The sequence below is a fragment of the Cryptomeria japonica genome, chromosome 3, assembly GCF_030272615.1.
Source record: "Cryptomeria japonica chromosome 3, Sugi_1.0, whole genome shotgun sequence".
In the NCBI taxonomy this organism is placed as follows: domain Eukaryota; kingdom Viridiplantae; phylum Streptophyta; class Pinopsida; order Cupressales; family Cupressaceae; genus Cryptomeria; species Cryptomeria japonica.
Window position 1 is genome coordinate 446302282 of NC_081407.1, and position 11424 is coordinate 446313705.

Here is an 11424-nt window from a genome sequence, read left to right on the forward strand (position 1 = left end):
TGGTTCTTAATAGGATCTATTCTTAACATAAATTTTTGTAAAGCTTTAATAGGCTTGGCTCCTAACAGGGAGAACTTCAGAAGAGTTCAGAATACATGTGGGTATTCATTCCCACCATGGTTTTTCCTATTTGGGTTTCCACATCAAAAATTATTGTGTCAAATGGTGAATGGTTTTTGTGGTTATGTTTTCTATGGTTAATTTTCTTAACTGTTAAATCCACTTAGTTATGATAAGGTGACCGACAATAATCTGAAATGTGCTTTTACTATTGTCAATAAAGTATATAAATGTTTTTGTTAAATGATTTGGAAGTTTTAGAGCTATTATATTGTTATTTTGATATGTCAGTCAAACGGGTAAATTGTCAATGCTATTGAAGTTTGTAGTTGAGCGTTTGAACCAGTTGGTTCAGAGATTGACTTGTGAGATTGTTTTTGAGTTTGGTGAAAGTTTAGTCATTTTTCTCTCTACTGATTCACCTGCCCCCTCTCAGTAGTTGTCCAGATCCTTATTGATTCATCATACCATCAATTGGTATCAAAGCATTTCAGGCCCTCTAGTGTCTAAGCCTAACAACTTGAGGTAAAGATCTAGAAGAACATGATGAAGAAAGAAGGTTTGAATTTTAATAGGGAAAAATAAAGAATATGGAGTGATCGGATGAAAATCTATATCAAGAGTCTAGGAAGTCAATATCGAGAACATGTTGTTACACTATATGTTGCACCTAGTGGGACTATGTCTAATGATCAAAAGAAAGAGAAACAAGAAAATAATAAAGCGTTGGAGGCCATTATTAGTTCTTTGTCTTATTCAAAGTATGTTGATATCCATGGTCTGGAGACTACTTGTGATGTGTGGAAGAAATTTGAGGAAATCTATAGCGGTGGTGAGCATGTGAATATTGCCAAAGAAGAGAGTCTGAGAGGCAAATTTGATGACATGCAGATGGATGAAGGTGAGAATATTCAACAGTATGGTCAGGGGATCAAGGAGATAGTCGGTGAGATCAAGAGTGTTGGTGGTAAAGTGGAGGATGCCACAGTGATCAGTAAGGTATTCAAAACCCTTCTACCGGTCTATGCTATTTGAGTTGCAGCCATTTAGGAGCTAAAGTCTATTGATAAAACTAAGGTAACGCTTGACTACATTGGTAAACTTATTGCATTTGAATTAAATGGTTATGATGGTAGTGCTCAGAAATTCAAATCTGCATTTAGAGCTTCAATTTCTAACCCACCTATGAGGAAAACTAGAGATGTTAGTCACAATTATGAGTCTAGATCCAGTAGAGAAGTTGATGATGAAGCAGTCTGATCGAGCTTGAAGCATTGTTGGCCAAGCAGTTACCCAAAGGTATCAGTAAGTACAAAGGTAAATTACCTTTGAAATGTTTTGCATGTAACAAGATTGGACACATTGCAACTAAATGTCCTAATGGTGACAATGAGAATAAGCATGAGAAGTACAAGAAGTACAAAGGAAAAGGCAAAAGAGATTGTCTCATTGCAGTTGATGGTGGTATCATTGATGAGGAATCTGAGGAAGATGCTAATGAAGACATTGTCTTTGTTTCCATTAAAGAGGACTCATCTGATTAGAAGGCATTAATTTCTTGCATGGATTGTTCCAATGATTGGATCATAGATAGTGGTTGTTCACACCACATGATTGGTGACCGGAGTAAATTTCTTACTTTGAAGGAATTTGATGGAGGAGTTGTGAGATTTGGAAATGACTCACCCTACATGGTAAAAGGAAAGGGAACCATTTCTCTTAATGGAAAGAGAAGTACAGATCATTTGTACTAGGTTGAAGGATTAAAACACAATATTTTGAGTGTAGCTCAACTCAATGACAGAGGTTATCCATTGGAATTTAAGAATAGAATGTGAAAAATCTATGGGAGAAAAGGTGAACTGATTGCAACTGGCAAGAAGACAAAAGGTAACCTGTTTCAGCTAAACCCTAAAGTCAACAATTATTTAACTGCTAAAGTAGATTATAGTTGGCTTTTGCATCAGAGATTTTGTCATATAAATTTTGATAATATTGTCAAAGTCAGTAAGTCCAAGTCGGTAAGAGGTTTGCTGAGCAGCTGGACAAACCGGTGAATGCTTCGTGTAAGGAATGTCAGTTAGGGAAGATGATATCTTCAAATTTTAAAAGTAAATCTTTCTCAGCAAAACATTTGTTAGATTTGGTCCATATAGATCTCTCTGGATCAATAAGAACTAAATGTATTCAAGGTGATAGATATTTTATGATCTTCATTGATGATTGCTCAAGAATGATGTGGATCACATTCTTGAAGGACAAAACAAAAGCCTTTAGTAAGTTCAAACCATTGAGGGCCTTAGCTAAAATGGAAAGTGGCAAGAAGATAAAGTGTCTGAGGACTGATCAAGGAGGTGAATTTACTTCAAAGGAATTCACTAGATATTATGAAGACAATGGAATTAAGAGGAAACTTTCTACACTGAGGACACCACAATAGAATGGTATTGCAGAGAGGAACATTCGATCAATTGTTGAAGCTTCTAGAATGATGCTAATACAAGGAGGTGTAGCAAAAACTTTCTAGAGAGAAGCTGTCAGCACAACTATCTACACTATGAATCGGATATTAGTAAAGAGAGGTAAGGATAAAACTGCTTATGAATACTGGTATGGTAGATCATCTAATGTCAGTTATTTTAAGATTTTTGATAGTAAATGTTTTGTCAAGAGAGGTGGCTATGTTAGCAAGTTTGATGCTAAGAGTGATGAAGGCATATTTCTTGGTTACTCCACCAAGAGTAAGGCCTAGAAATGTTACAACAACTAATCGACCTTATAAACAAATCAATTAGGTCAGTAACACAACAAAAACCTAATTCTCTCCTAGATATTACAAATAAATTGGTTCAAGTATGACCATTGGATTACATAACAATCTTTGTACATCATTCAAGAAAGCCTTGACCGCTCCTTGATCATCGCTTCATCAAACTCAGTAACTCATCACACATTTTGTATTACATGCAATATACTTTCTCTTTCCCTAGACAAAAACCATTATCTCAACATGACAAAAACACTTTGAAACTCTCTTCATACAATATGCATACGTGTCATAATCATTACTACTCATTATCAAATCATAAACCAATATAACCAACTTAATTGGTTAGGGCTTATCAAATCAACAGGTAGGGTTTACCGGTTCAACTCTCCAATACTTAGCAATACTGGTTCACTCCACAAACTTACCTACTAGTTACAATTCCCTTCACTAGCTCTTCCTACCGGTTACAAAACAATACTATAACAATATCATTACCGGTTAATTGCCATCAATGACAACATAACAAATCATTAATGTAATCTTCATGCAAATGCCAAAATATTTCTTGGTTACTCCACCAAGATCAAGGACTAAAAATGTTACAACAACCAGATAAAAAGAATCATTAAGAGTGCTGATGTCCAAGTGGATGAGTGTCCTGAGTTTCAGGAGAAACTAGTGAGGAGAAGAAGGAAGATAAACCTTACATTCTGATTTTGGAACTAGAACCGGTGAAGCCAGAAGCCGATGAAGTGAATGTTGTAGTACTAGTTCAACTAGAATAGGTAGATTCTAAAGATGATGATAGTGAGGAAGAAGAACCTGAAGACAATGATCATGTTATTCCAATGTATGTGAGACTCAATTATATTCCTGACCAAATTATTGGAGATAAAGATGCTGGAGTGTTAACCAGAAGAAGAATTAGAGAGAATTCTTGTATGATCTCCACTATCAAGCCTAGAACTGCTAAGGAAGCATTTGAAGATGATCACTAGATCAAAGCTATGGAAGAGGAGCTTGACCAAATTGAGAAGAACAATACATGGACCCTAGTACCCAAATCGGTGAATAAAAATGTGATAGGTACTAAATGGGTATTCCAGAATAAACTGAATGAAGATGGAGTAGTAGTCAGAAACAAATCTAGATTGATATGCAAAGGTTATGCATAGGAAGAAGGAGAAGACTATGGTGAGACATTTGCACTAGTTGCTAGATTGGAAGGTGTTAGGACTCTACTTGCATTTGCAGCATATAGAGGATTGAAAGTATATCAGATGGATGTGAAGTCAACATTTCTAAATGGAATACTAGAAGAGGAAGTACACATTGAACAACTAGATGGTTATGCTTTGACTGATGTAAAGGATATGGTGTGTAAACTACACAAGGCACTATATGGTTTGAAGCAAGCACCAAGAGCATGGTATGAAAGAATACATTCACACCTGATGAAGATAGGTTTTCAGAGAACCAGTGAAGACAACAATATATATCTCAAGATTGAAGGAGATAAGATATTGGTCAGTGAAGTGTTTGTGGATGATATTATATTTGGAGGCAATTATGACATGAGTGATGAATTTGGAAATGAGATAAAAAGTGAATTTGAAATATCTCTAGTAGGAGAGATAAAATTCTTCATAGGTTTGAAAATTCAGTGGATGAAGAGTGGTATTTTTATCACAGAGTCTAAATATGTGAAAGAGGTATTGAAGATATTTAGAATGAGTGACTATAAACCAGCTGGGACACCAATGGTTACAAGTTGTAAAATGTCTAAGGAGGATGATGTTGTATCTGTTGATGAAAAGGAGCACAGATCAATGGTAGGGAAACTGCATTATGTTGTTCACACCAGACCGGATATTTCTCATGCAGTTGGTTTAGTTGCCAGATTTCAGAAGAACCCAAATGAGACACACATGATTGCAACTAAAAGGATATTCAAATATTTGAAAGGTACTATTGATTATAGATTATGGTATCCATATGCAGGTAACTTTGATTTGAAGGTTTATACAGATGCAGACTGGGCAGGAAATGTTGATGATAGGAAGAGCACAACTGGTGGTGCATTCTTTCTTGGAGGAAGACTTCTATCTTGGAGCATCAAGAAGCAGAGTTGTATATCACAGTCCACTGCTGAAGCTGAATATGTTGCATCGTATATGAATTGTACCCAAACAATCTGGATGAAACACATTTTGGAAGGATTCAAGTTGAAGATCAGAAAACCAATAAAGATTTTATGTGATAACACCAGTGCAATAAATATTTCAAAGAACCCGGTGTTGCATGATAGAACCAAGAATATTGAGCTGAAATATCATTTCTTGAGAGAGAAAGTGCAGAGTACAAATGTATTATTGGAGCATGTATCTACCAAGGAGAAGCTAGCAGATATCTTTGCTAAACCTCTTCCTAAGACTACTTTTGAGTATCTTAGAGGTCAGCTAGGGGTTGTGCCCCTACATGAGGTCAATTGATAAAGATGTGGATTACATCAGTCCTAGAGCTAATTGAATATCTTGAAGCAGGATTGGTGTAGAGTGGAGCTATTCCACAAGGGGAGCATCAAGTTGTAGATTGTTGATGCAAAATAGTGAAGTAGGACACTGCATGTTTTACTTTCACTTTGGCATTGTTGTCAAAGGGGGAGAAGAACTATATGATTATTGGGAGAAGAATTGTATGATTGATAGAGAGGCTGACAACAGCTAGTTAGCCAGTTACCAGCTAAAGACATGGAGACTCAATTGAAGGAGAGTACATGGTAAAATGTAAACTAGGATCCCTATACTCATGTATGTGCATTACTCTCAATCATCACAATCAAGGGTATTGATATTTGTATTGCCATCAATGCCAAAGGGAGAGATTGTTGGCATTTGCATGAAGATTGCATTGATGAAGTTTTATGTTGTCATTGATGTCAATTGTAACCGGTATATGATATTATTATGGTGTTGTTTTACAACTAGTAGGTGAGCTAGTGAAGGAAACCGATATTACTTAAGAAGCAGTGAGATCAACCAGTAACCCTACCTGTTGATGTGCCAAACCCTAACTGATAGAGCTTGGTGAATCGGTTGTATTGGTTTATGATCACATGGTGAATGGTAATGATTATGCCATGTATGCATGTTGTATGTGATGAGTTTCAAATGGTTTTTAGCATGTAGAGATAACGGTTTTATCTTGGGAATGAGAGAGTGCATAGCATGGAGAGGAAACTCCGTGATGAGTTACAAGAATTGATGAAGCAGTGATCAAGGAGCAGTCGAGGTTGTCTTGAACTATGTGCAATGATTGCTATGTAATCTAATGGTCATACTTGAACCGATTTGTTTGTAATCTCTATGAGATCTTAGGTTTGTGATGTGTTACCAATCTATTGTTTTGCTTATAAGGTCGATGAGTTGTTTTGTTGTAGTGTTGACAATTTTGGTTAAGTGTTAATGTGATTGATTGCCAAACTAGAAGGTGTATCTGTAGTATTTGTGAAGGCAGATAGAAGCATGAAAAGGATCTGATCAAGCAGAGTAGTGCTATTTACCAGATCAACAAACCCCTGTTCTCTAACAATTACAACAGTCAAATCTCTTAACTGGGTAAGATTTAATAGGCTTAGTGCTATCTAAATCCTCTAACCAAGTGATCCATTAGCTTGGATTTAAAATCCTCTACCGAGGTTACTCCTAACAAGGTATTACTTCTAACAGGGCATTATAGTCAATCCCTTAACTGGGTGGTCCTTAACAAGATCTGTTCTTAACAAGATTTTTTGTAAAGCTTTAATAGGCTTGGCTCCTAAGAGGGTGAACTTCAGAAGAGTTCAAAATACTTGTGGGTATTCATTCCCACTGTGGTTTTTCCCATTTGGGTTTCCACATAAAAAATCATTGTGTCAAGTGGTGAATGGTTTTTGTGGTTATGTTTGCTATGGTTAATTTGCATAACTATTAAATCCACTTAGTTATGATAAGATGACTGACCGTAATTTGAAATATGCTTTTACTATTATTAGTAAAGTATTTGAATGTTTTTTTAAATGATTTGGAAGTTTCAGAGCTATTATACTATTATTTTGATATGCCAGTCAAACTGGTAAACTGTCAATGCTATTGAAGTTTGTAGTTTAGTGTTTGAACTAGTTAGTTCAGAGATTGACTTGTGAGATTGTTTTTGAGTTTGGTGAAAGTTTAGTCAGTTTTCTATCTACTAATTCACCCCCACCTCTTAGTAGTTTTCCGGATCCTTTTTGATTCATCATACCATCAAATATAAGATTGAAGATGTACAAAAATTGCAAATAACTCAATAATAATTAAAAAATTATACAAAGTAATTAAAACTGTAGCTAAAAAATATGCATTATAAATAAGGCTTAATAATGTTAATAATGCATCATAAATTGTGTTTAATAATTATAATAATGTTGATAATGCTTTATTAACCTAAATAATGGTGTAATAAGTATTATTTATGATGCATTATTAACCTTACTATGCCTTATTTATAATGCATATTAATTAGTTGCTTTTTTAATTACTTTGTATAATTTTTTAATTATTGTTGAGTTATTTGCAATTTTTGTACATCTTTGATCTCATATTATTTGTTTTTGATATTAAAAGTAGCAAAAACTAGGTGCTAGCCTAAATTACAAATCCAAAAGACAGAAACACTAGTAAGCACACATTAACAACATATTAACAACAAACTACTAGTAAGGACAAACACAACTAAAACAAGAAAACCCCCAAACACCAGGCAAGAAGAAGACTACTTAAAATTAACAGTCGATATAAAAGTTTAAATTATAACAGCAGCCTAGACCAGTGATTAAAAACAAACTACTACGAACAACAATAAAGTGGACCCAGACCTTAACTATTCTTGTTGATTTTGCAACCCGCCTATTGAAAGACATTCACCCTGTCCTCAATGAGGAACCTATAGAGTTCCTTGTGAGTTTCCTTATCATTCTCTAAAGGACCTGCCATGTTCTACTAAAGAAGACAGAGAGTGATGGCACAACTATGCGTAAATCTTAGTCCAAACCTTGAGACTGAGCCTATTATTTTATTAATGTCTTGCACTGTTTCCTTGATTTTTGCAAAGTTCACTTCCATCTCTAGACATTTAGAATAGGTCCCCTCCGCCACATTATGACAAGTCCCTTTCTATTTTTTGGTAACATCCTCCTCCTTTTCTGGAATCATTCCTTTAGTTAAGTCAATCGGGTAATCTTTGGCCGAATCTGAGACATGGGTGGAACTGTTTATATCTGCCTCCTCATTCCCTTTTGAGTCCTCCTTGCTATCAAGGATCTTTTGGCACTCCTTCACCATTTCTTCAATGTTTTTGACCTCGACCTCCTCAGAGTCTAAATCAATGATTCTTTTCATTTCGGAAGATCTTTGCTTCAACACAAGCTTATTAGAACATGTATGAGTGTTAATCTCCTTGACAACATCATCTTTTGAATCCATCTCCTGCATAATGACATTGGTTTTTCTAGATTTGGTAGAGTCAAGCTTGAGGGGGGGGATATTTTTCTTCGAAGACTTCTCAGACTTAAGGGAAGGTTGGCTCTAGTTAGAGAGAAGGAAGGGACTCTTATAGCCTTTATACTGGCCTAGACTCAAGGAGACAACATCAATTGGGATGACAAAAATCTGCACAGTAATAGGACATGGAGAGCAAGGAGAAAGATGGAAATGATAAAGCCTAAAAATAAGGCCCTGGTGGATTGGTATAGGTTTCTTTCCTTGAAACTTAACATTGCCAACCGCTTCCAAAACCACATTTTCCAATGAGTGAAGGGGGAAGAAAGGGAAATAAATTCTAGAATTATTGCGAAAACGGTTGAGGAGAGGGAAATGATAATAATAAAAAACCCTAAATCTTACCTCTAGGGTAAAATATTTCATTATCATCAAACATACTATAATTCTCGCCAAAATACCCTAGAGAAATTAAATAACTAACACTCCAATGAAGATAATTTTTTTTAAAAAATAACATCTAATTCAACACATAAAATTAATTGTGGAGAACATCCACTAATATTTAATCTCTATGAACATGAATACATAACACATACATTCATAAACCAATTACACAAGCGGGATTACACATAACATCACTACCATCTCCCTAGGGTGTCTCAACATCATTACTTACTACAAACACAAGCAACACACCTACTCATATTCATTACACATTTAAAACTTTTGTTACCAATGTGAAAGGCACTTTTACCTAAGTTCCATGATATGCAACTCACTATCTTTTATGCCAATGTAATATACAATTCTTTCAATTCAGTCCAATCCAATATTTTAGTCCATTTACCAACCCATTCCAAATTTTTCTAAAATAATATGATTTTCATTCCATCTTTCATGATTAACTACTTATAATTTAGAAACTATAATTCATTTCCTAACAAACATAAGAAACATATTTCCTTATCTCTTTACTTAAGCATGAACATGCACAACATCACAATAATTCCTTCAGTCATAGATTCTCTTATTAATTTACAAACATCTAACAATAACAATCCATTTCTTTCAGTACAAGTACATGACATACCTCATATAGAAGTCAATTACTAACTTTCTAGCATGATATACCTTCCAATACTATGGAAATCTAATCATTTTCTATTAGCTTCATTCTAGAGCATCATTACCCATTATATCCAATCTCTTTTACTTTCAGATACTCACATAGACATATATAAATATTTCCTCTATCGTGGTTTACCTATTAGCAACATGATCTATTCACATATACAATTATTTCTTAACATCATAGAATACACATATAACCAAGTGCAAATCCAAGAATCCAATAACAATTGATTTCTTTTCTAGTCCAATTACATGACAAAATAGGATACATCCATGATTATTCACTTACAAGAGTCAAAGACTTATTACAACAACTAATACAAGTTATGTTATTTCTTTAAGGTTGATTAACCATCCTATCAATTACCCAACTACACATGCATCCACTTTCCTAACATGATCATTTCCTTCGACATTATCCCAAATGCATGATACAAGAATGCTAAGGTTTTATATTAATAATCCTTTTGCATGCTATGCATACTTTTATAATTTATAATACATACTCATAAGACATCATTATCTAAACCTTATCTCTATTATCTAACATCCTCAATTCTTACATTTAAGGTAAATCCATTTCTCAAGTTACTTTTACTTATTAATACACATCCTAAAGGGTAGCCATAGAATTTTTTTTCAACCAAAACAAATAAATCATACTGTATATATCACATCTATTTAATTTACAATCCCATTACAAATTTAGATACATGAAATCATTCCAATACATGATTCCATCTACTACATATAGGATAATACATTTCATAGATCCAAAAAATCCATTACATGAATCTGCTACAAGGTACATCCATAATTCATCAAAAAGAAGGATCCAAATCCACACAACAAGAATCCAAGAGAACATCCCAATGGCTAAAAATAACCAACCACCTGACCATGTGGAAATAAAAGGAACCACCCCCCATTCTAGGAGATGACACAAGGTCCCAACATACACTCTAAATATAGGCTGACACTTAAACCCAAAGAGACTGACAATACAAGGACTCTCAAGCAAGAACCAAACACAAGCAAATACAAGTAGAAACTCCCAGAGGTGTGCAAATCAACAAGGCATCATTACATCTCAAGAAGGGACACATGTAGAAGTGGAGTGTCATCACATGCTATCCTCCTCATAATATTGCCAACACAACCCATCAAGGCATAACATAACCCCGATAGAAATGTGGATCCATCTCTACCCATGAGAGAGTCAAGGGGAGATTGACTTACCACCACAGTGGTCTTCTCAATCTTATCCTAAAAAATCCTCCCTAGGATCAAGTCATGGGGCTCAACTATTCATTATCTTGATTAGTAAATTACTTCCCATCCCATTAATTTATTAAAATGTTATCACTTGATTACAACAAGGAAAACTTTTGATGTGCCCTGGCGATCTAGACAAGAGGCTTATCAACTCATCATCCATCTCTCATGATCCTGGTCATCACATGAAATCCCACTCCCCCTAACATGGACCCAAAAATAAAAATCCACAAGAGGCTCCAAAACCATATACAAATTAGAAATCATAACAATCATCATGCAGCCATCAATCTTTTCATGCAAGAACATACAAATGGCTAAAAGAGAACAAAGCCAAAAGATCCTCTTGGAAACCCAAATACACCAAGGGCCATAAAAAGGGCCATCAAATCTGCCATTAACAATAGATAAAGTTAGCAAGGCCTTTCACTTGCTGGCTCAAGAATCACAAACCCAACACTTCTCTAACATGGCGCTTCAACATGAAAGAGAGTCTATCCAAAATAATAATTGGAAAATGATAATAACACACAAGGAAAGCAATAAAAGGACATCAAAACCAATCAACCAACACTGGAAAATATCAATCAAGCCCTCAAAATGCCTCTGGTACAAGACCAAACTAAGTAAATATCAAATAGACCACTAAACTGGACAAAACCCTGAAAT